General features: G+C 29.3%; 1 protein-coding gene, 1 long non-coding RNA gene and 2 other non-coding genes across 5 annotated transcripts in view; 1 reads left to right on the top strand and 3 right to left on the bottom strand.

The window, feature by feature from the left end:
* LOC142332315 (protein O-mannosyl-transferase TMTC1-like) overlaps nt 1-27,449 on the top strand; it is a 507,352-nt gene that overhangs the window by 163,679 nt on the left and 316,224 nt on the right. The gene's annotated exons all lie outside the window — the stretch shown is intronic.
* The window catches only part of LOC142332316 (uncharacterized), a 673,176-nt gene that overhangs the window by 480,352 nt on the left and 165,375 nt on the right, over nt 1-27,449 (bottom strand). The window contains exon 6 of one of the 2 annotated variants that reach the window (XR_012758251.1): nt 16,082-16,214. The exons of the other annotated variant lie outside the window; for it this stretch is intronic. This is a non-coding gene — a long non-coding RNA (uncharacterized LOC142332316). The remainder of the gene's footprint in view (nt 1-16,081; nt 16,215-27,449) is intronic. 2 annotated transcript variants of the gene reach the window in all.
* Nucleotides 7,732-7,803, bottom strand: TRNAP-CGG (transfer RNA proline (anticodon CGG)). Its single transcript has one exon. It is a non-coding gene; the product is annotated as a tRNA-Pro (tRNA).
* On the bottom strand, nt 8,051-8,122 carry TRNAP-CGG (transfer RNA proline (anticodon CGG)). Its single transcript has one exon. It is a non-coding gene; the product is annotated as a tRNA-Pro (tRNA).

Genomic DNA, 27,449 nt, shown 5'->3' with positions numbered 1-27,449 from the left:
TTTGGCACCGATTTCCAAAACGTTGTCCTTAAAAAAAATAATAAAAAAATTATTAAACCATTTTTTAATATTTTTTTAATGTAATTTTTATTACGTATTTATTTGTATAACGACAACAGGTTAACCAAATAATTACTGAAGAATGATACATTTAATGGCATGGCTGATTGTAAATCGAAACCGGAACATTTGGATTAAATTTGCCGATCTCCGGTGATGGAATGGCAGCAACTCAGTCCGGGTTCGAATCCCGTTTATGTATAGCCATTTCATACACGCTGTAAAATTCCTTTTCCACATCCCAAGAACAAGCTTCAAACTTATGTTCGAAATTATAAAGCCAAAAAAAGCAGAGAACTACCAACACTACAACGTTATCTACAACTAATCAGATATTTATTTTATTTGATATGATATGAATAAAATTTCTCCATTTTACATGATGAGTGGTAACCATTCTAATCTTTATCCTAACAGATTCAAGTTTTAATCCCGATATAACTTTTTAGGTGTTTATACGGTAAAAATGTAGATTTTATAGAAACACAAAATAAAGAAAAATATGTCTTATTATACATATATATATGTGTGTGTGTGTCTCTCTCTCTCTCTCTCTCTCTCTCTGTGTGTGTGTGTTTGTGTAGTGTTTCATTTTAATCACCCCAGTTGATTTTCTCGTAAACTACGCAGAATAAAAAAAAAATTATCTAAACAAACGTTGCTCTAATTGGAGGGGAACACATCTAATGGTGACCTTAAATTAGACCTTGAACTTCATCTTGACCGTTATTCCAAGGATAATGAAGTTTTTTTTTAAATGGAATGACCTTTTTTTGACCCCATTAATGAAACGAACAGAAAAATTTACAAACATAGTCCAAAAACTTAATTTTTAGTCGCTTGAAGTAAAAAGGTGAAACGAGAGTAAATAAGTTGCATTGTTTTAACGTAATACGAACTGCATTGTTGTAAATTAACAGCTGATTTACTCAACTAAATTTGTAATAGATTTTTTTAAGTAAGTATTTCCAGCTGATTTGTTTCATTTACGATAAGTAAAAAATATCAGATTATATTAACGCTGGAAGTTAATTTTTATTTAGAAAATAATATCAGTTGATATAGTCGTTTAATCTGATGTTGAGTTGTTAATTATTAGTTATTATTTATAATTATCAATATTAGCACTGTTTAAAGTTCGCTAATGTATGTATTGTGAATGTAAAATGTAATAAAATTGTTTATGTACCGTATTTTACCTCGTTTTAACTTTAACACGAATTTTCCGTCATTGCAAATTTGAATGTTTATAACTCGATAAAGAATGCATTAACAGAAAAACTCGTTTCAAAATTGTGTTTTCTTATAAATTTTTAAATTAAAATCATGTGACATATGTCCACCTTCCTATTTTAAAAAAATAAGTTTGATCCAATATGAAGATGGTGGACAAAAATTAAAAAATCACTATAATGCAGATTTTGTTCAACTATGTACAACCCGACTTTTTCTGCCACCAAATATCGTTCAGATATGCAGTATAAAGCTATTTCCAGACTTAAATATCACCCAGCATATACAGAGTGTCCCATATAAAACGCAACCTATCAATCACTCATCCATGAAATTTCAAAAGTCAAGCTTACTCCTCTACTCGTTACTGAAATGGACTCGTCCAACGTCTGAACATCGCGGCGGCCCAGTAGAACACTACCGATAGTAACAACAATCCAATCATAACGTTCAGTGTATTGCTAGAGATAAGATGGTGTTTCGCCATAAGTACCGAAATAAACCAGCTCCTAACAAAACATCAGTATTAAGGTTAGTCCCAAAATTTAGAGAGACCGGTTCTGTTAATAACAAGGAACACAAAAGATCTGCGTCAGCATTGAATACAGATACAGTCCCTGAAATCAAAGACCGATTACTCGCCTCGCCAAATAAATCGATCAGACGTTTGTCTGCTGAAATTAATTTGTCTAAATTAACCGTTTATCGGGCGACCAAACGATTACAATTACGACCTTATCGCATTCAAACGGTTCATCGACTTCTTGAGCCCGACAAAGAAAAACGGCTACAATATTGTCAACGGTTCCGTCGATTTCTGCGCGAGGGAATTAATGTTATAGATTCATTATTTTTCACAGATGAAGCACGGTTTCATTCGGATGGCTACGTAAACAGCCAAAACAGTAGAATTTGGAGCGCTGAAAATCCCCACGGTTATCACGAAAAACAATTACACCCACAGAAGTTGGGCGTGTGGTGCCCGATATCGCGGAAGAAAATAATCGGTCCTATTTTTTTCGAGTACACCGTTAATGCAGAACGATATCAGGATATTTTATTTCTTATTTCGGTTCATAATATATTCTACAAAATAAAGAAGTTTGAAAATTCTATCTTTGAAAACTCCGAAATGGCAGCCATTAAAATATTTTAATCATTAATAGCTTTTTAAATAAATATAAGGTTTATTAGATAAAATAGACTAATATTGTAAAAAAATGACTTAATTTATTCGCAAACTTACTTACTTTATTTGTAATCGGCAGATAAACAGATAGACCGGCAGATATAAGAAGTTAAACCGGTTTCATTGTATTTATTAAAATGGATTGCAGTATTACGCAGTCCAAACAATTTTTTTACATGTTTTCACTTCCTTTAGTAGTTTAAATAAAAATAATTTATATTCTTTTATTTATATATTATTTCTATAGATTTTATCCAAGATAACTGATGGAAATACATTTCCACCACTAATCTTTAAGCTTGTATTTAAGTGTTACTAATATTTTTTCTCAGAAAATTCTAAACTATTGAAAAGTTAGGAAAGTAATAAAACCCTTTTGATAAAGGGAAGGGAGGTTAACAATTAAATTTAATTGTGTCAGATACACGCCATAGTTTGATAAGGCCAATTTGGTATGGGTCGGCCGTATCCTGCCGTGGGGGACTATCTGTACAACCAGGCATCGTGTACACGTCAATTACATATATACTAATTAAGCAGGCGGTTTCAAGTCAAATCTCTATTAAATACGCATCATGACAAAATCATCTGCTACTGAAATAAAGTTTTGTGCAATAAGGATTGGAAATCTGCGTATTACTGGCAGCCTTGTTATAGTACAATAAATATATATATATATATATATATATATATATATATATATATATATATCCAGTATTGAAATATTTTTTTATTAAGAATTTTTCCATTGAAGAAAGTCAAATTTTTAATTAAAAGGATATTGTAAAAGGAAATTTTGATAAATGAAATTAAAAGATAAAATATAATAGAAATTTGGTTTTAAATACTCCACATAAGGGAAAAATTAACATTAACAATACAGTAGGTTGAATAAAATATATAATTTAAAATAATATGCAAATTAAAAAAAAAAGATTTTATATATTATTTTATATTATAATTTTTTTTTCTTTTCTTTTTTTCTTATAGTCAAGAGACAACTTCTTGATACTTTAACTGAAAACTGTTTTACAAAAGTAAGTTGGATAAATATCCTAAGGGGATGAAATAGAATTCAAGTAAAAGTTTTTTTGAAAGTTAAACTTCTAACTTAAATCTTTGCTATCCCAAGCGCCATACATCGACACTTTTTTTTTGTATTTTACATCAGTTTTTCGAAAAGAATTTCTTGTGTTATTATGCATTGTACTCAGAAAGAAAAGAAAAGAAACTTACACAACGACTTAAATATTATAATTTTCATAATATTTAAATGTATATACGTTTATAAGAACTTCTATATTACGAAGCATCGAGGCGGATAGAAAAAATATAATTCATTATAGAGAAATTTCTTCGTTAAAAAATAGTACCAATTTATAGTAACCACTAAATTTTTTTTGCGAATTTTTTTCAAATAAAATATCAATGAATTTTTCAACAGCTAGAATCTACTAATTTCCTTTTTGTAACAAAAAAAAAAAAACGACTAATCGATGAAAGCGTTTTTACTCATCAAAGTGGTGGATCTGTTAAAATGTTCTAAATCTAATTTTATGATTTTCCTAAAATTATTGGTGTTTTCCAATTATTTTATGATTATATTTTTATATTGAGCTTATGTTTAGGAATAAACAACTATTTATTTTTAACGACATAATTTCTTTTTAATTCATTGTTATGATTTGTTATTAAGAACAAACATAGAAATTAAAATTTCTAAAAATCATTGAAAAATAAGTTATTAGAAATATTTATTTATCTTTAAAAAAAGAGAAAAAAAAGATAAAACAAACAATGACATTGAATAAAATTGCAATATTCACAATCAACTAGCTATAAGTTGCAAGCAAATAAATTAATTTACACTTAAGAGTGAAAAATGTAAATTAAAAAAAAAAAATTGTAAAATACTTTTTGATAAATTTTTTAACTCCTGCATAAAAGAACTAGCGTACCCCGTCGCTAGTTCTTTGCCCGCAATATAGATGCCCGCTTCACTCTCAATGCTTTTTTTAGTAGCAAACTTTTTTTTTTATAAATAAAAAATATTTAATCAACAATATTATATTTAGACTTCAATTAAATAATTAAATCCTGATAAAACAGTAAATAAAAATTTTTATGAAAAATACTGATGAAATATACGATAAACAATTAATTGTTGCCCAGAACTAAAATAAAGGAAAACAAAAAAATGGAAGATAAGAAAATTGAACAATATTTGTTAGACCAATCCATTTTATGAATGAATTAAAATAGTTCCGTATAAAAGTCCAATAAAGATAAACAAAAAATTAATTACAATCCCAAATCTAGCATCCCCATCGCGGCTTCGCCCGTGCTCTATAGTTACTTGCGCTTCCCGTCACGATCAGAGGATCATGGCTCGCTTCGCTCTCCCTTCCCGTTTCCCTTTTTGTCTCCCGTTTCTCTTTCCCTTCATCCCCCCCAATTTCCCTTACCCCTTCCTCTTTTCCCTTTCCATTTCCTTTTCCCATTTTTTTCTTTCCCCTATTTTCCCATTCCCTTTTTGATTTTTCCTTTCTCCCTTCTTCCCCGCGCGTAAATCGGTTCAGTAAATCGGTTCGCGTAAATCGCGCGTAAATTCTATAGCGGAAACACTGCAATGGAATCATAAAATATTTAATATATCGTATGTTGCTTTTACGTCCAACAAACAGCGCTAACAGAAATTTAGTTTTTTATCGATTTGAACCACTTAAAATCAAAATTTCACAAAATCCTTTTTTAGTGCACGCCTACTTTAAGATAACAAGGTACCCTGAAAATTTCGAGTCTCTATCTCTATAATAGTTTTGGTTGTACGTTGATTATGAGTCAGTGAATAAGTCAGGACATTCTGTTTTATATAAGAGATGAACTTTTATGTACTTAATACACCTTTAATTCCTGTAAGGTCCGATAGTTCGAGGTACAGACAATACGGTTAAATTCTCGATATCATAACTCTCGCCTACGTTTTGTCCGATTCTAATTAACAACACGTCCGAGCACAATGATCCATGGATGTAACCAGCTACAGATATGTTAATTAATGAACAGGAGATGCAGCTGTCTTCGGGTTCCAAATAATGAAAGATACATTAAATGTCTGGAAATATCAGAAAAAATTATACGATTCAATCGATTAATCGAGTAAAATAATATACCGATGATTTAACATATACATTACGTATATTGAATGTATTCAGTAAAACCGTTATGAATGTATGTCAATTACTATCACCAAAAATATATGGGCATAGCTGATGTTGTATGAGGTGTAAGTCATTACGAAATTAGCGTAACCATTCTGAAGTTAAAGATTGAATATCCCATGCCAGATTTATTAAGGAAGAGATTATGAAATTTAGTAAACTGACTGGTAATATATATATATATATATATATATATATATGTAAATATTTATATGTAAATATAAACAAATTTCAAAAAAGAATTATTTAAAAATAAAGTCTAAGTTTTATGAAAGTAATGAAAAAAACAAAAAACTAAACAGAATATATAAACTTTTTAGAGATGCGGAATAGATTTAAAAAAAAAATTCTAAAAATATTGTTAATAGGTTAAGCTTACAAATTTGCTAAAGTAAATTTTCCTCTAAATGTAACACCTCCCTCCAACAAGGTTAACAAAAGAACGTAAAAAATGTTGAAAAAGACATTTTTAGACAAGTTTTCTGTGATTAATTTTAGAAAATTGAAGACATTTTTCGGTAGTCCTATACACGATATATAAAATATCAAAAATTATATTTTCCCGTGTATTGTTATAGCAGAGCTGTAGGTTTTGAAGGAAAAGTATTGTAATCGATCCAATTTGGACAAATACGGTTTTCAACGGATCTTGATGTTTTAACATCTAAGTATCCCAAAATACAAAAACACCGGATTGAAATTTTCGGGATGTTGGTATGTACGTATATTCGGTGCCGTCCTGTAAACCATCTTATAACTCCACAACTACTGGGCCGATTTTGACCAAACTTGGTCAGATTACTTCTATATTTTGGACATTCAATTTTCGAATTAAAATATGAAGTGGGTGAGGCTTTAGAACAACGTCACCCTGAGTATCTCGAGATTTCGTCTTTTTAAGCTTATATTTTTCTTAGGCACATTTGTTAAGAATTAAAAAATAATAATATCCGCAGAGTTTTTTTTTGCAAAATTGCACCGCCACCCCAAAAAATGCTATAAATAAACTAGTGGCTAAGTGGTTGTAGTGCGTTGATAGTACACCCTATTACCGCAAGGAGAACTAGTGCAGCACTGATGTACAGCTGTGTAGTCATCTGCTATATTGTGACACAGGTCAGCGTCACAGGTGAGCGGTAGAATTAAATAAATGAATAATATTTAAAGTGGCCGCTAGTACTGCCAGATCCGCACGAATGAAATAGGTAAGCGGGCTCACTTTACTTAAAATCATTGAATTAAATAAACAAAAAATATTATATTTAAATAAAATGATAAATATTTTAAATTAAGTTGTGTGCATAATCCGGGAATCAGAAAAAACCGCGTGACGGGAAACTCAATACCGCAATATTAATCATTTAAATAATCAAACATGACTGTTAATTAGTCAAGGATAGAGATCGAAGCGAGCGTAGGTTAAGTTTAGTTGATTATATTTATTACAATTGTTAGCAATAATGCTTATATTTTTAATATTTAAAATATTGTTAATACCAATATTTCCTGCTATTTTGAAACATGCATATTCCCACCTAATTCTTATTGGATATTAAAAAAAATCGTTTTTTGGCCCATTGGTTAAAAAATTAAGTGTTTTTTTAATGGTGGAAGGGAATTCCCAAAAAAGATCCATTTTTTGGTCTAGATGAACTAGTAGAACACTAAAATGTAAAGAATTTCAATATCCTGTACTTGATACGCATTTTTGTCATGACTTTTAATTATAATACTATTATAAGTATATTTGCCGGAAAATTAAAAAAGAAAATTCAATCGTGCGGGGTTAATTTCTGTATTTATTAAAGTATTTATTAAAAATCTTAAGAAATAAATTATTTCTTTCTTAAGAGTTATTATTTTTTTAACAAAAAAAAATAATTCATATATTTAAATATTTCAACATCCGGAATGATTAAATAAATATCATTTATTTTTAAATATAAAAATAAAATCACTAAATACAATGGCAAATTTTTTATGAAAATGTAGTAAAATGTGTATTTTTTATCAATTAAAAAAAAACTCGGGCCTGTCCGGGAATTGAACCCGGGACCTCTCGCACCCGAAGCGAGAATCATACCCCTAGACCAACAGGCCGATTCGTTAAAGGTGGTAATAACAATTGTTGGAGTAGGGATTAAAAAAATCTTAAGAAATAAACTTTCATAAGAATTATTATTTTTTTAACAAAAAAAAATAATTAAAATATTTAAACAACCGGAACGATTAAGAAAAATATTATTATTTTTCTTTAAATATAAAAATAAAATCACTAAATACAATAGAAAAATTTTTATGAAAATAAAAGTAAAATGTGTATTTTTTATCAAATAAAAAAAAGCTCGGGCCTGTCCGGGAATTGAACCCGGGACCTCTCGCACCCGAAGCGAGAATCATACCCCTAGACCAACAGGCCGATCCATTAAAGGTAGCAATAACAATTGTTGTTTGGTCATTCACTTCTCATTGTTGGCTATAATAAAGTTTACCTGTATAATGTGTAAGTGTTATTAAAATACTTTACGTCTACGAGCGATACCGCTTGCGCGTCCGCTCAACCTTACACACACCGTAACAAGTGTATATTTCAAGAAATTTTTTTAAAGAGAAATAAATTTTTGAAAATTCTATAGACGAATAAGTTGTAAATAATCAAAAAAAAAAAAGGAATTATATGTAAAAGTTGAAAAACTGGTTAAAATTATTCATGTAGAGAAAAGTATATCAGGAAAAAAACAGGCAAAACGATGTTTCATATTATAAACTTAACTAAAATAAATGGTCATTCATTTCAAACAAAGAAAATTCAAACGACGATGATTTAAATAATAATATGTAACGAAAAGTTAAACCAATCAATAAATAAAAACAGAGATTTTTTTGTGGAACGTACAACAAAAAAAGAAAAAAAGATAACTCTTAAAAACAATTCAGTTTAAATAAATAATATTATTCAATAATTTTTTTAACATCTTTGTAATTGTACATAACAGATGAGTGAAATAGTAATAACAACAAATAATATTACAATTTATTAAAACAAATAATCAATTATTTCGAAATAATTAATTTTTTTAAAAATCATCAACTGATTTTCCACTTTACTAAAAAAATTAAAAAAAAGGAATAAAAAATAAATAAATAAAAAGATGGTAAACGAGACGAAATATATCGTAAAATTAATTAAATTATTTTCCTTTTATTGCCTATTAAAAATAAAATCTGATGTGGACCCCATATGACTTCCTTGTACGCCTATTAGATTACATACACATATTTCTTTTTAAAGGAAAAGTACATAAAATTTTATTTCATTAATAACTTTGGGTATTATTTCGTAATCTTTTTTTATTGTTATTATTGAATTATGATTTATTGTATAAATTTCTTTACAAACAGAAGTTATAAATCAATATATTTAAATAAAAAAAAAATAAGTTTAAAAAAAACGAAATGAAGTTGAATTCGAATCGATGTGCCTTTTCAATTGTAAGATCTAACTATTTCAGTAATTAAAATTTTATTTGGTTATAACTCTGTAACCAATGAAAATGTACCACTTATGATACATCGTTGAAAAGCTCTCAATGAGGACTTATTACTGCAGTTAAGAAAAATACCAAAATCCAGTTTTTCTGTATTTTGGGCTTTTTTTGGACACTTTTGGTCCAGTCGATTGCAATTAAAAGGGGGATATGCACAACTAGATGTTACAACAGTCCTAAATCCATAATTTCAACATTCTTCGGCTAATCGTTTTTGAGTTATGCAAGATACAATCGTACGTATGTACTCGTACGTACAGACGTACGAGTACGTACGTACGAATGAATAAGGGTTGGTCAAAATGGAAATTTCCGTTGAAAACTGAAATTTCGTACAGACGTCACAACGAAACTAAAAATGAATTAAGGGTTTGTCAAAATGGATATTTCCGTTGAAAACTGAAAACTGAAATTTTTAGCGATCAAAATACTTCCACAACTTACTTTGTACAAGGAAGTAAATAAAACATGTAAAATATTAGATGACTTTGTCGGCTATTAATAAAAGTTAAATTGTAACTCATTTAATTTTTTTTTTAAAAAACAGATTTTTTTAAGGGTAGGATATATTTTTTTTTTATCTTCAGTCATTTGACTGGTTTGATGCAGCTCTCCAAGATTCCCTATCTAGTGCTAGTCGTTTCATTTCAGTATACCCTCTACATCCTACATCCCTAACAATTTGTTTTACATATTCCAAACGTGGCCTGCCTACACAATTTTTCCCTTCTACCTGTCCTTCCTTAAAGTGACTATTCCAAGATGCCTTAGTATGTGGCCTATAAGTCTGTCTCTTCTTTTACCTATATTTTTCCAAATGCTTCTTTCTTCATCTATTTGCCGCAATACCTCTTCATTTATCACTTTATCCACCTATCTGATTTTTAACATTCTCCTATAGCACCGCATTTCAAAAGCTTCTAATCTTTTCTTCTCAGATACTCCGATCGTCCAAGTTTCTGACTTCCATATAAAGCGACACTCCAAACATACACTTTCAAAAATCTTTTCCTGACATTTAAATTAATTTTTGATGTAAACAAATTATATTTCTTACTGAAGGCTCGTTTCGCTTGTGCTATTCGGCATTTTATATTGCTCCTGCTTCGTCCATCTTTAGTAATTCTACTTCCCAAATAACAAAATTCTTAAACCTCCATAATCTTTTCTCCTATTTTCACATTCAGTGGTCCATCTTTGTTATTTCTACTACATTTCATTACTTTTGTTTTGTTCTTGTTTATTTTCATGCGATAGTTCTTGCGTAGGACTTCATCTATGCCGTTCATTTTTTCTTCTAAATCCTTTTTACTCTCGGCTAGAATTACTATATCATCAGCAAATCGTAGCATCTTTATCTTTTCACCTTGTACTGTTACTCCGAATCTAAATTATTCTTTAACATCATTAACTGCTAGTCCCATGTAAATATTAAAAAGTAACGGTGATAGGGAACATCCTTGTCAGACTCCCTTTCTTATTACGGCTTCTTTCTTATGTTCTTCAATTGTTACTGTTGCTGTTTGGTTACTGTACGTGTTAGCAATTGTTCTATCTCTGTTAGGATATATTTAGATATATTAAAATTTTTTAGAGGTGTGGAATAAATTTAAGAAACATAGATTTTACTAGAATACCAATTTAAAAAAATACAATATCATTTTGTTCAAAATTAAATCCTTAATATTTTAGTAAGTAACATCAATTTGGATAAAAACAATATTTACAGAGATATAACGGATTGAAAAATTAACATGACCACCATTTTATAATTTGTGTAAGTATTGAATTCCTGATTTTTTTTATAAGTTTAAAACTTTATTACCAAGACGCTTACTAAATATTAATTCGTCTATCCGAACTTGAGATATAAATTTTTATATAAAAATAACAAAATGGTGGACTGTGGGAGAACGAAAGAGAAATCTACATTTTTCCTAAGGATATTTTTTGTTTAGTTTCACAAGTAGAATTCGAAAAAGTATAGCCAGCCCACCAGTTTAGAAACACTTTGTATACGATTATTGAAAAATTACCTTCTTCAAATATTTTGAAATTTAAATATATTATTACCATATTTATTTATTTTTTACAGTATATCAGTTTATACACGAATATATTTTTATTAAAAACCTCAAATCCTTTTTAATATCAATTTCTACATGGAATATTAATTATTCCCATTTACAAATTAAATTTTGTATTTAAGGAACGCTACTAATGCATTGGGATTAACTTTTATCGAATTTTCAAAGAAAAGTACAGAATTACTTTCGTTCGCATGGTGGGAAGGTAGTAAAAATAAATTTTCTTTACATTCTGGGTATGAATAGCACGAATAAACCGTTTACTTAAATTAGAATTTGCTAATATACTTATAGGTCTATGTATAAACTTTTGTGGCTCGAAAATCTCAAAAACTACTAAATAAATTTCATTGAAATTTATATATGATGTAGTAGTCTATTTGAAGTTATGCATGTGAAAGTTTAATGAAATCTGGTTGAATCGTTTATGAGTTACGTTCAATTTAAGGTCGAAAAGATTTAAGCGGGGCAAGTTAGAAGCGTGGTTCGTTATGATGCTGCAAGTTCGAACGTAAATATCTCATCCGGTATCTATTGTTAGTAATAAACACAGAAATGCGCAATTTTTGATGCTTCTATATAAAAAACTTTTACAAAAAAAATCGGTAATTTAATTCATTTTATTAAAATAGTTTTGTTACTATAAACTATGTAATAGTAATAATAGTACTGTTGTAAAACATTGGTAATATATGCTATAGAATACATATATATATAGGAAACTAGGATATATTAGTAAAGTCTACCGTCTAGACTAGAACCATACTACTGTGTGTGGAAACTTACTGGCAAAGTACATGCCACTGCACCATTAATCTTTACAAAATGACAACAACGATAAGGGCCTCCACTTTGATTCAATTTATAATTGAGTGCTACCATTTGTCCTGCCGACCGCAAAACTCCTTAATATATCGTAATTAATTAGCCGATTCGTTATTAATGGTATTTGATATTGTAGCAGATATTCGTCGTAGGTATACTTCCACATCATTGCACACACATTATGTTCATCTCTTTCGCACTGACACTAACTCACTCGCTCTCCCGCCAGTTCCTACTGACCTTGAACGGGTTACTTTCTCTTTCTCTCCACCTATTACGGTATTTTTTTCTACTAATTCACTACACTTATTTATAAATATATATATATCTATTCCTCACAGAGAAAGTGTGTGTGTGTGTTACAAAAAGACAGTGAGAGACGTTCGAGAGAAAGAACATATCTTTCTTTTTTTCTTCATTTACATTTATTTCTTTATGATAATTAATTTTTATTTTTCATGACTTCTTCATGATATATATATATATATATATATATATATATATATATATATATATATATATATATATATATCTTATGTAACATAAGACGAGTTTATAAGTAAACTAAGATTTCTCGTTCATTCCTCACACAGAAAGTGTATGTGTGTGTGTGTGTGTGTGTTTGTTATAGAAAGAGGGTGAGAGACGTTCTCTTTTTCTTCATTTATATTTATCTCTTGATGGTCACTGTTTCATTAAATAAAAGAGTAAACAAATACCAACACTTTAATTAAAAGATATTTCTCCCTCATCTATGTAGAGATAGTGTGTATAAATATATTTTTGTCAAACAATTTCCTAATAACTGTGAAGTATTTAAAGCAACGATAAGATTCAAAATAATAATGTTTCCTCTCAAAGTAATGATGTTCACTACGTAGTGAGTTCATCTGCTTAATGGAATTAAAGTGTCATTTACACGACTGATTATTATTACATGAATTTTTACAGGTTTAACATTCCTGTTCACTGTTATACAACAGTGTATTTAACTAAATGAAAAAAAGGCAACGGAAACCACCTCTTTCCTCATATTTATTAATAATTTCGGTACGGGATTAATAATTGTTATGCCTTTTTTAGAAGTTACTGTTTAGTATCAGTTAACCCTCAAACGTTAGAGTTTATGATCTGCCTGTACTTTCAAGACTATATTTTCATACTTGAAAAGAATTTTGTTCAGAAATCATATAGTTATGAAGATTGATTGACGTAGAATAGATCAAACCAGTACAAAGAAGATTGAAAACGTTTATAAATGTCATTAATCCTACCGAAAAACAACTGTAAGATTTATTGTAAACCGTAATTTTTAAATAAAAACCTTCCTTCCAATACACACACACACACATATATATATATATAAACACATTAAAAATTGTATGTAAAAATAATCCTAAAGAAGTAAATTAATTACCTGTACATAGGACACAAATTAAATAAAAATTATAAATTATATAAATAAAAATGTAAATGTTCGTTTGTTCAAAAACTTAAATTTCCGAAATTGCTTTGAAATTTTGACACATCGTTGCATTCCAATACGCGCGTGTTTTTATATACCTACTATTTATATACCTAAGATGTCATATCTGTGACAGGTAAAAACATGCTTTTTTTGAAAAACAGCGCTATCTGTTGCTCATAAAAACAACACACGCTATACTAAATATCTTACGATTTCATTTCAATGTTTCCGATATGTGTGTCCACTATAGACTAAAAAACTACTGGACCGATTTACGCGCAGGGGAAAAGGGAGAAAGGGAAAAATGGGAAAAGGAAATGGAAAGGGGAATGGAGAAAAATAAACTGGGAAAGGGGAAAGAAAATACAAATGGGAGAAGAAAATGGAAAGGAGCCGGAACGGGGGAAATTGGAAGGGGGAAAATGGGGAAAGGGAATATGATAAACATGAACGTGGGAAAAGGAAAATGGAAAAGAGGAAAAGGGAGAAAGGGAAAAATGATAAAAGCGAAAGATTAAATTTTGTGCAGTTCCTTAATGTTCATTTTTTAATGTTTTATCAAACTTTCAATTGTGTTCATTTAATTTATATATATATTTCATATATATATATACTCAAATCTAGCAATAGCAAAGGATTGGCGGGTCTGTTAGTTCTATAAATAAATGAATAACTGCATAACTAAAAACGGTATTTATTAATTAGCTAAATATTGTGATATCCAATTTTTAACTGTCTTTTTTATACTCTGGTTTTTACTTTCCAACAATTTCATTTCGTTTGGTAGTTGAGTGCATATTTTAATTGTAGTTATTTAAGTACATTTATTTTAAATGCTTTTATTTATTTTTGAGAGCGAAATATATTTGTTTCCGTTAGTGCTAGACGATTGAAGATATTTAGATTTCAATTTTTCATAATGATGTAATAAACACTCTAGTTCTATATAAAATTATTCTTTTTAACAATAAATGTATATTTACCTAGATGATCAAGGCTCTGTCCCTGGACTCTCGGAGTTCAGATCGACCCACGCGAGTCCCGAGGCTGAGACAGGGCCCCCGGACCCTCCCTTGACCACGGACCTTCCAAAGGATCACGAAACCGAACCCAGGGCTGCAGAACACACTTCGTTAGCCATCTCGTCTGGCCAGGGGGGCTCCGCCCTCTGTACCCCAGCATTACTCGTTATCCTCAATGTTTTAAGAAAAATACTGATAAATTAAGTTATTCAGGCTTTATAAAAATCTGAAAAAAAAAACTTTTTTTTTTTTTGTTTAACCTCCGTGTCCACAGTTAAGCATTACTTCAGAGGATGAGATGAATGATTTGTAGCGTGTGTAAAAATGCCGTGCCTGACTGGGATTCGAACCCGGGACCCCTGGGTCCCGGGTTCGAAAAACAAAAGGCAGAATTATGGTAAATAAAGTACACAGATCACAAGTTGTGGAAAACTCCACAAATTGTTTCAGTTATTACGGTGACAGAAATATAATAATGAATTAAATGGATTAATTATTTTTCTTTAAACATAATTTCTTTTAAATAATAATTAAAAGTAACAATTTTTCTTTCAAACTAATTTGTTTAACGTAATTTAAAATAAACAATCGAAATAATTAAAAAATTTAACATCTACGAGGTCTGGAAAAGACGAGATCGGTATACTAGTTGAACATCAAAACAAAAGCAGAAAACCTCGACGTTTCGTCCAAGATGTAGGACTTTATAAAGACAAACCAAAAAATCAAGGTTTTCTGCTTTTGTTGTTTTTATTTTTTTTATTTTTTGGTTTTTAATACAATGAATTGTATTAGAAAATTTTCAATAATTTGGATAATTTTCTAACGTATTTAGTTTTTTTTTATTTTGGTCTAACCAAAGAATAGAGTTTAGTTATTATTTTATATATATATATATATAAATTCAATTATATAAGGTTCAAATATTTGTTTAATACACAGAAAACTGTGAAGAAATAATTGTTTTATCGACAACTGCTATCAGTAGAAGTTCCTACTGATATTTTTACGATTAAGTTTTATATTTTTTATGAAGTTTAAAATATCATAAAATGTTATATCAATGTTATCGAATGAAGTAAAATAGCAACGTAGATATTACAGAATGTTAGTGACGTGTGACGATTAGAATTCAATAAAATTTTACAATACGTAATAAAATATTGTGATAAACTAAATAGTAAAACTGCTAGAGTGAAAACTTTTACCTTTTTCAGATGACTCAACAAAATGTAAATAATCATAACATCAGATAATAAAATAAATATTTTAAATTTATCTTTGTTTTAATATGATTAAAACGTGTATAAGATATAGTTTAATTTTTATAATATTTTATTTATGTCCTGAAAATAATTAATAATATAATTTTCTGCAAAAAGCTTTTCATTTAGATAAACATATGAAGAAACATAGTTTTATAGTTACCTAGTTGCTCTTCAAAACTGCCATTGATGGTAGACCATTTGCGGTTGGCAACACTATGAATTTAGAGGCATTTGAACGTGAAGCTGCACTAAGTACACTGAGCATTTACTTTTGGCGTATGCCTAGTCTTTACCTGTGGAAAAGCATAATAAAAAATATATACTTTTTTTAATAATTTCTTTTCATTTTGATTTTCCCGGTTTATACACTTTTTTTGTTTAACTTTTTTTTTGTTTAACCTCTGGGTCCACCATTAGGTTATTGCTTCAGAGGAGATGAGATGAATGATTTGAAGCGTGTGTGAAAATGCCATGCCTGACCGGTATTCGAACCCGGGACCTCCCGGATTAGGCATACACTTATACTGTATAACTACAAAATACAGGAAAAAGTATAATAATCCTGTCAAATTTTGCACGTCAGGGTTTTTTCAAATCTTCGTTTTTCATGACCACCACTAACCCAAAAACACAATTTTATTAATGAAATATTCTAGAGGGAAAAATAAATTCGAACATAAGTAAATAGGTATGTATTTACAATGATAAATCTACATTGAATAGATCGACTTTGATGAAATTTGGCACAATGATTTCTGTATGTTAAAGTATTTAATAATTTAATGCCACTGAAAGACATTTTTTTAAATTTAGATCACAATTGGTCACGGAGCAAAGATTTTTTTTTTGTTTTGTTGGCAAAAACGCTTTGGCGTTATCATTGTTAGGAATAAAATTTTATAGAAGAAAAAATAGCGAAAACTAAAACTAGTTTGATAACTAAAAAAATAGACAAAAACTTACAACTAATATCACAGCTATAATTTCTCTTAAAATATATTTAAAAACTAATGTCACAGCTGTAAAACTAGAATTAAAAGTAAGCGTAAAACTAAAAAAAGGTAAAATTTAACTAAAAATAAATAGAATTTAATAAAGCCTAAGAGGGATGTAAACGGCCCCTTCTCGGATAACAGAACGACTAAAAGACTAAAACTAGATTACAAATTAAAATATAAAAAAAAACTAAAATTTACAACTAATAAAAGATAAAATATCACTATAAACCTAAAACTAATATCATTAAAAAATGTATAAATAATATCACAGCGGGAAACTTAATAAGGTAAAATTTATTTAAAAGAAAACACAAAGCAAAAAAAAATAATAAAATCTAAATAAACATCAATAAATTTAACGAAGTCCGAGAGGGGTGTAAAAGATCTCTTCCCGGATACAGAATAAAATAAAATATATAAAAATTATAAATGAAAAAAGGAAAACGAACACATTAAAATAATTCTTCAAAACTAGAACCAAAAGAAAAATACTACAATATTAAATTTTGTGTAAAATAATAACACTTCGTAAAAATAGTAACACCTGATCTTAAAACTTCCTTATTATTGTTCAGAATTTGACGAATGTTTCTGTTTAATTAAAATTTACGACGAAAGGTGGCATAATGTATGCAATCCACAAGAGGCAAACAGATTTTGTGGTTCTATTTCTTTCTTTTCCTGTTTATTCTCCGGGAATTACCGTTCAGGTATTACTTCAGCTGATGAATGAGGATGATATGTATGAATGTATAATCTCAGGTAGACCACTCCTGTGCGGTTAATTGAAACCCAACCACCAAAGAACACCAGTATCCACGATCTAGTATTCAAATCCGTATAAATGTAACAACTGCCTTTACTGTTCAAGTCCTAGTGAAAACTTTAATGGCAATGAAGATGTCAAAGAAAATTTATTAAACGGGCTCCGAAATCGAGACAAAGATTTCTTTATAGAAAGCATAAATATGAGGGACGATCAGAAAGTAAGTTACACCTCTTCTATGAAACAAACACATACTTATAAAACAATATTTTTAATTGAACAAAAACCTACATATCTTTATCTATTTTTGGATATAATCACCAAGTTTTTCTAAACAATTTTCATCCTTACTGACAAGTTTTTCAACTCCAAAAAAAAAAAATTTCGTCTAATCCTTCAACCATTTAAAGACCTCTTCCTTCAGTTCATCATCGTTAGCGAAACGCTCTTCTCCCAGGTCTCGCTTGAGAGTACCAAACAGGTGATAGTCGCCGGGTTCTAAGTCAGGGCTGTAAGGCGGATGAGACCACACTTTCCACTTGAATTTTTGTAGTAACTCCTTTGTCATATGAGTTGAACGAGGAGTAGCGTTGCCGTGAAGAAAAACGACCCAATCACTCAATCTTTCGGATCTTTAATGGCTTTTCGATATTTTTTTTAAAGTTTCACAGTAAGATTCGGCATTGATTGTTGTTCTTCGGGGCATAAATTCACTGTAAGCAACTCCCTCAAAATTCGAAAAAACCGTGAGTATAACCTTTCGAACATGTGGGGATGTTTTCACTATTTTTGGATGCGGCAAATTTTTATGTCTCCATTTATGTGATGCTCATTTAGTCTCAGAAGTGTAATGAAGCACTAAGTTCTCATCCCCTGTGATGATTAGTTTCAAAAACTGTGGACCAGTCATGGAATAACGTTGAAGAAAAGAAAGAGCAGAAGCAAAAAGGTTGATGTTTGTGGTTGTCGGTCAATAGATGTAGTACCCATGGTGCACACATCTTACGGTAATCTGATCGTGAATAATCTCAAACATACTATCATAACTGATGTTAAGTTTACTTGCAATTTCTGTAATTTTAATGGGCCGGTTATTTAAGATCATTTCATTCACGCGTTCCGCATTACCGTCGTATTTGCAGATGAAGGACCGCCAGTACGCAGTTCGTCATTCACATTTGTTCTTCCGTTTTTGAACATTTGGCACCATTTTGTGATCGTAGGGCGTGAAAATGCATTCTCACCGTGTACCTCAACAATTTAGTGATGAATTTTACAACTGTAATTTTTTACCTACAAAAATCGGACTACTGAACGCACTTTTGTGCTGAACGAAAAATCTAGAGGACACACTATATTAACAACGATAATACACAAATACTGAATGTCGTATAGAATTGCTGCTGTAGAAACGTAAAGATAATAACACAATCAGTTCTGCTACAACAAGATTAATATATCCCTTTCATTTCAAGAACACGGCAAGGGTATAATTTATTTTTTTATCCAACTCTCGTAATCTGATTGAGAAATGGAACAAGTGAATCAAGAAAACTAAGTAAAAGTCACATTAATTAATTAACGTGACTTTTAGCTCCAGAACAATCTGCGTCTTCAATTAATGAATGATACTCTACAAGGATCAATTTACTTAGTTTGAAGGATTAGTTTGGATTGGAGGTTTGTTTAATAACCCATATATTTCATTAAATAGCATTTATCAGTACCGTTTTCACTTCTCAACGAATTTCTAGGATAATCAACATCACAATTTAGACAAAATGTCTTTTATGACTAAGTATCTTCTGTTAAAAGAATAAATAAATTTAATTATTTTTTCTTAAAATATTTAATTGCAATTTATTTTATAATACTTGTTACAATTAATTTAAATATAAAATATCCAAATCAATGGATAAAAAACAGACAAAAATTAAAAAACAAAAACAAAAATGTTTTATTTAAAAGAAAAAAAACACTATAAAATAAAGGGGTTATATTCTATTCGTTATGTTGGTTCACCTGACTAGTACGAATATAGCGTTGACAAGTAACGGGTGCGACACTTTAGTCAACACTAGACATAGTAAATCTCCCTGCAGCAGTCAAGTCGAGAGAGAGATTGCTTTCGTGATGTCCCAAACTGTAATAATTCTCTTTTATTGCATAATATATTAAGCTTTATTTAATTTTTACCCTTCCTAAACTTTTCTCCTACAAGCAAGCCTCTTTTCCCTTTTTACACTTTAACTGAATTCAAAAAGATAAAGTATCTCTTCTAATTGCGCCATTTACATAGATTTATTTACAGATAAGCTATTATTCACTATTTAAAATTAAATGCTTGCAAAGTGAATAACAAATTTTTAGCAAAGAAACTCGACCAAATAAAAAAAAACCTACGCGTATCAAGAAAGAATATTTTTCATTTATTAATCTTTTTTTTATTTATTTAATTGTTTCAGTATATGCAAACTACAGCTATTTACTGTATTTCAGAGTTAATTAAATGCATTTCAAAGAACAAAAAATTAAATAAAAGAGAAGAAATTCTATGTAATATACATTTAAATAGTTGTAAATTATTTAATTATAGGAATTTATAAATCATCAAATATGTAATTATTTGAAATATTTACTAGGTAAAACTTGGACTAAATTTTTTTATCTTTAAAAACTCCTATCAGTCCTTACTTGATTTTACACAGCTGTTTTCTTATAATACGTAAGACATATAACATATTACTATTATTTGAAATATGATATTTATTCTTTCTTATGCCTGATAACATTTCTATTTTCCTGAGCTCAAAATTTATAAATATTGAAAAACAAAATTGTACCCAAAAACTTTTTGGTTAAGAAATTTTCTAATAATGTATATAGATAATATTTACAGAGTGAATCACTAATTTCTCCCGGGACTTAGTTCATAAAAACATGTCTTATAATTCTTCGTTTACATGTTACGATTAGCGAGATATTTCGCTCGGATTTCAGCTACCCTGGTGAAATGATGTCGTACTGAAATTTTTAGGACGTTAATTAAGGGGAAAAATTAGCGATTTCTTATGGTTTTTGACCTGAAAAATCTAATAAAGAAGGTTCCAGAACCGTTATTTGTACTAGTAGTTCATCGGGTTATCTGAAATCCGTAATTCGCAAACGAAGCATTTTGGGATATATGTTTATATGAATTTTTTCCATTATTTTCACGAGTAGAAAAGGTATAGAATAGGAAAGTCACGTGAGAACTTCGTGATAAATTCTGTGTAAAAAAAAACAATCATTTTTAATATGCAAAACTAACTTTATATTTTAGAAACGAATAAAACCTTCAATAAATTAAATTTCAACTGAGTGTAAGAAGGCTTGATCTGATTAAATATTTTTTCCAAAATTTGAATAAGGATGAAAATATTTTTTTTTTGTCTTCAATCATTTGACTGGTTTGATGCAGCTCTCCTAGATTCCCTATCTAGTGCTAGTCGTTTCATTTCAGTATACCCTCTACATCCTACATCCCTAACAATTTGTTTTACATATTCCAAAAGTGGCCTGCCTACACAATTTTGATGAAAATATATTTATCAATTGAAGGGGATTTGGATTTCATAAAAATTTTACTCTTCAGTATAATTTTTTTTCACTTTTCGGCCAACCACCAACCACGACTTTTCTTAAAATCTCCCTCCTTCCTTTTTACTGGCATTTTCCTGAAATTTTTTGTCTTGGATCTCCTTAGTCCATCCTATCCAAGATTTCTTTTAATTTTTTTTGGTTAATTTCCAATTTTCTAAATCCAGAATTTTTATTTATTTTGCATTTTAAGTCTTTCCTAAAGTTATCAAAATAAAACTTTTTCATTTTAGGTTAAATAATTCTCTTGCGGTTATCACTCGATTTTAAAATGACAAGATAACCAATCTCTTCTCATGGATTATTCCTATTACACAAATCTGCGGTGACGTAATTTATATGTATAAAGCAAATTATCTTTAATAAGACCAAATACTTTCCTAATAAATGTATTTTCATAGTTTTGATATTTTGTAAACATCCTTTTGATCATCGTCCAAAGGTTTTACAGGATACGACGCTAGACGAATCCATATTTAAATGCCTTAATTTTGCATTAATCGATAATTCATCTACATAGGTGTATTTCATTTTTTCAAAATATATCATCACTGGAAAAAACAATATAAATACTTTTAAAATTTGTAAATGAATTTTTTAAACCATCAACCAGTGACGCCTCGTAGCTAAAATTAGTGGGGGAGCTGCTTAAGAAAATATTTAGCCTTTGTTTTAAAATTGTGTAAAAGAAAACAAACATGTATAAAAAGAAAATTTATTCAGAAACTTGATAAAATCCTAAAAGAACAAAAATCAAACATTTTACACTTACATTAACCTAAATTGTTACAGTTCAACCTTGATCTATTCATTTTAAAATGTAATCCATTTTTCTTGTTTTGAAAAAAGCAAATGAATCAAATAGCTGGAAGCAGGATAATAATTTAAATGTACACTTTACCACATTCAACAATGTGGTACACGGGTTTTAAGCTCAACACACGCTGAGTATAAAAACTACCTTCCACTTAAAAGTACTTAAAAAGTACTCCATTATATTAAATTTTATTGATAACAACAAGTGAAAATAATCAATAGTGATTAATTATCAGTGAAAATAGGTAGTTCTGCAGTTCTACAGTTCCTATACGCGAGCCGCCATTGCCGGCATCGAATGAAATTTTTTATTATTAGCTTTTACTTCCTTGTACCAAATAAAAGAAGTGTTATCGTAAAAATTTCGGTTTTCAGATTTTACCGGAAATATCCATTTTGACAATCCGTGAATCCATTTTGACTAGTATCGGCGTGACGTCAGTACTCCTACGTATGTATCTCGTATAATTAAAAAATGATTAACCGTAGGATGTTGAAATTTTGGACTGTTGTAACATCTAGTTGTGCACTTCCTCTTTTGACTGCAGTCGAGTTGACCAAAATGTCCAAAAAAGCTCAAAATACCAAAATTTGGCTTATGGACTTATTCTTAACTGCTGTAATAAGCCCAGAGCTTTTCAACGATAGATAAATTGTACTTATTTCATTGGTTCAGAGTTATAGACAAATAAAATTATAATTAATAAAATAATTTGATCTTACAAGGTTAAGGTACATCCGTTCGAATTGGACGTTTTTTTTTTTAGGTAGATTTCATAAAAAAGCTACCTAATGCAACGGGTACCATGATTCGATTACCGGAAAATTTCTACATATCTTCTCGTTTCACATACCCCAGATTCCAAAACCACCGTAATTTTGCGCCAATCACTTTCAATTTGATACATAAAATAAAACGACCCAAAATCTCGGTCGAGTTCGTTAATGGGAAAAATCGGACCATGGAGGATAGAAATGGGGAGCTTTTTCGAAAAAAAAAACAAAATATTGCTATAACTTTCTTAAGTAAAATATTAAGAATAATTATTACTTTATTATTATTACTTATTAAGTAAATTTGTTTAAAAGTTCCTGCTATTCTTTTGATTAGGAGCTAAAACTTATATAAATAAAGGTTTTGGATATCACCAAACCTGAGGGTGTAAAAAAAAGGGTTTCTATGACAAAAAAAAATCGTACCTACCTTAATAGGCACAGAATTGAATCGGTTTAAAGTGGTCGTTAGTCTTCTAAACATTAGCTAAAACTTAACTGAAACAATTTTTCATGTGACCAACTATTACGGACAGGGATGACCAAAATGTTGCTGGAATTGTAAGAAGATGGGGGCTTGTCGTATGCTAAACATGTGAAACTTTTTCACATGCAACCATTGTCGTATTGAGTAAATTTGAAGTTTTTCTTAACTTTAAGGTGGAAATATTCTTTATTCCCTTCTTAGCACCGGTGAAATCTACCTCCGCCGTCCGGCGTGCCGAAAGGCTTTTTTTAACTTTTTTAAATTTAAATATATTGATTTACGAGTATTAGTATTGTAATATTACAATCCTATTATTAAATTAAATTATAATACTATTTAAATACTCACTATCAAATTAAAATTAATTTAATAAAGAATTTTAACTTGTAATTGTAAAAACAATTTTACAATGAATAAAAAATTCAATAATAACAATTTAAAAAAAAAATCAGAAGATATTAGTGAAATAAAATTTTATTTACTTTTAAAAATATGTATATATAATTTAATAGGCGTACAATGAAGTCATGAGATGTCCACATAATTTTCCTTTCTATTCATTGCTTTTAACCTTAAACACCTATGCAATCTTAACACACCTGTTGAACTTTTAACCTTAACATACCTAAACTATTTTCTACATCGTCAATTGTTTATTACACATATCACAATCTTGGTTTTCCTGAACAGTTACTAACTTTTACAAGTAACTTCATTATAAAATTTTCCTTTTGTAAGATTCTTGATACAAAAATAATTGTGTTGAGAAAAGCTTGGTAAACAGATTTGTTAAATTCTGTGTTAAATCTTATAAATTGTTTATAAATTTTTGCACCCGTAATGACAAATATGTATTAATTCTTAACGTATTTTCATCACCGGACGATCTGCCTCAACATGTGAATCATGTTTTTTTCATTGTAACATCAGTTCATTAAAATTCTGACTCAGAACGATTGTTATTTTTGAAAATGGTGTTTCCTCTATGACCGTGAGATTATATACAAGCAAAACAATCAAATTTTGCATAATGTAACTGCTTCATAATATTTCAAATCATTATATTTAAAAAAAAAAAATGTTTTGCCTGGGGCAATATACCGACTAAATTCTTTATCATAATTCCTTCATAAATTATTAGGATAATTTTCAACACTTTTTACTTCCTTGTACAAAGTAAAGGAAGTATTGTGATCGTGAAAAATGTCGGTTTTCGGGATTCAACGGAAATATTCATTTTGACTAGTTTCGGCGTGACGTCTGTACGTACGTATGTATCTCGCATAATTCAAAAACGGTTAGCCATGAGATATTTAAATTTTGGAATATTTAAATCCAAAAATATCTGGATTTCAGACTTTTTCTTAATTACAGTAATAAGCTCTCATTGAGAGCTTTTCAACGACATAGTAAGTGGTACTTATTTTTATTAGTTCCTGAGTTATAGCTCAAAATAAGTTTAATTAATAAAATATTTGGTTCTTACAACGGAAGGCATATCGATTCGAATCCGACTTCATATTCATATATTTATTTAACTTTTTTTTAATTCAAATATATTGATTTATTAATAAATATTAACCCCTCTGATTGTAAAATTTTTACAATAAATAATATTTCAATAATAACAATAAGATAAAAAAAAAAAAATAAAAAAAAATATATATATATATATATATAAAAGAAATTAGTTATTAGTGAAATAAAATTTTATGAACTTTTATAAACGTGTATATGTAATTTAATAGGGGTACAAGTAAGTCGTGTGGTGTTCACATCAGATTTTTTTTATTTAAACAACTCAAAATATTGCCATTTGGAGTGCTTTAACTACTTTTTTTATTTTATAAGATTTTAAAATGAAGTTCCATAACAGGAATAAATTTTCGCTGACTTGTATGACAATCATTATCAGGTAGAAATAATAATGACACCTGACAAAAAAATCATTTGATTTCTTCATCACACAAATTAATGACTAAAACATGATCCAGAATGAATAGAAAAACAATAACTGGAACTGCCATTCACTATTATATAAACTCATAACTTTCATAACCGCAATACACGTGTCTCTAGACTATTACAGAAAATCAATATTAATATTGAACAACAAACTTTTTCAATCACACAAAAAAATATATTTATAAACGAAAATAAATTACGTTTTACTTTCCTGGCGAATATAGGTAGAATAGCTAAATTATAAAGCGGAATATATAGTGATCAAGTCAATAATATTCGTTAAGAATTTTTCAAACCTTTATGTTTTTGGGTACAAATAGATAATCAAGTACAAAAAAGAAACAAATGTATATATACGTCACACTGCTTTTGACGTTATACTTCAGGCCTGACCAAACTAATTTTGTTCTAATTTGGCTCAAATACACACACACACACACACACACACACACACACACACACACACACACACACACACACACACACACACACACACACACACACACACACACACACACACACACACACACACACACACACACACACACACACACACACACACACACACACACACACACACACACACACACACACACACACACACACACACACACACACACACACACACACACACACACACACACACACACACACACACACACACACACACACACACACACACACACACACACACACACACACACACACACACACACACAATATAATATATATATAAGGCATTAATCATATCAATTTTTTTCAAAATTTGTTGGGGGATATCGCGAAAAAATCGATTTCGATTTTTTTAAGAGGAAGTTAAGAAAAAACTTCTATAAAGCAAATTTATTACCAACAATGCATATATAAATAATAAAAAAATTCAAACCTCACCTCTTAAAATTGAAATACTTGTATGTTTTAGTTCTTTTGTTTTACCCACTTTGGTATTAATATTTTTCAAAAATTTTTCACCGTGTCCCGGTGCGGGATCCCTTTGGGGATTTCTCATTAGTGGACAGGGGTAAAGACCGGAGTCTCAGTGGTGGGATCCCTATGGGGTCCCCTCATTAGAGGCACGGCGAATTATTAAAAGACCGAGTCCCGAGTACCTGAGGGAACCTTCGTTCCTGACGAGGTAATTTGAGGCGATGGCTCCCCCTTAGAGCTGTGTTTATGCTTAACTGCCCAGGAGGGAGGAAACATAGATGAACAAAAAAAAAATGTTGTAGACCCCGAACCTAAAATGCAGAAAGGACTGAAGATGTTAAATCTAAAAAGAATTTCACTTATGCAAATTTGTTAAGCTTAACCTATATATGAATATTTTTAGAAACCTTTTTTAAATTTATTCCCGACCTCTAAAGAAAAAAATAAAAAATAAATTGTTTTTTAACTCTAACTCTTTTAATTTTAATTACTTCTTTTTGTATTTTCCTTCATCACTTAAAAGAACTATTTAAATTAAATTAGTTTTAGCGCCTATTTTATATTACGGGCCAAAAATGAGAAGAAATTTTTTTCATTACCTTGAAAAAACTAGTACGTTATTTTTTCTGTATAATATTTTTTTATACAACATTATCATTTATATAAATTTTCTTTTTAGGGATCAATTTATAAATAATTTTTTCATAAATTTTTCTCATAGAGCAAGGAATACTTTAAAATCAATTTTTTTTTGTTCAAAATTTTGGAATTTTGATGCTGAAATTTTATTTTCGTAATCACGACCAGACAAGAGTAGTCGGAAAATCATGCAGTAATCTGACAACTTTTGCTTAATTGTAATATGCCAGAGTTACCTTTAAGGAGAAGTGGAGTAATTTATTTTTAGAATTAACGATTTCAGACAATATGGAAATTTACTGAACTTATAAATGTTCCTTAAATTTACAATACAAAATTAAAAAAAAAAATTATTTTTAAATATGCGATTAAGAATAGTTTTAAAATTAATTTTCCTGAAAAGAATTTAAAACCCGAATGATGTTTTAAATAATAATTATAATTATTGTAGTTGTTAAGAAATTTATACTTACAACGGATAGAAGGAAGTATAAATATTATTTCTATTATATTACAC

The sequence above is a fragment of the Lycorma delicatula genome, chromosome 11, assembly GCF_047948215.1.
Source record: "Lycorma delicatula isolate Av1 chromosome 11, ASM4794821v1, whole genome shotgun sequence".
Lineage (NCBI taxonomy): Eukaryota > Metazoa > Arthropoda > Insecta > Hemiptera > Fulgoridae > Lycorma > Lycorma delicatula.
This window is presented reverse-complemented; position numbering and strand designations above follow the sequence as displayed.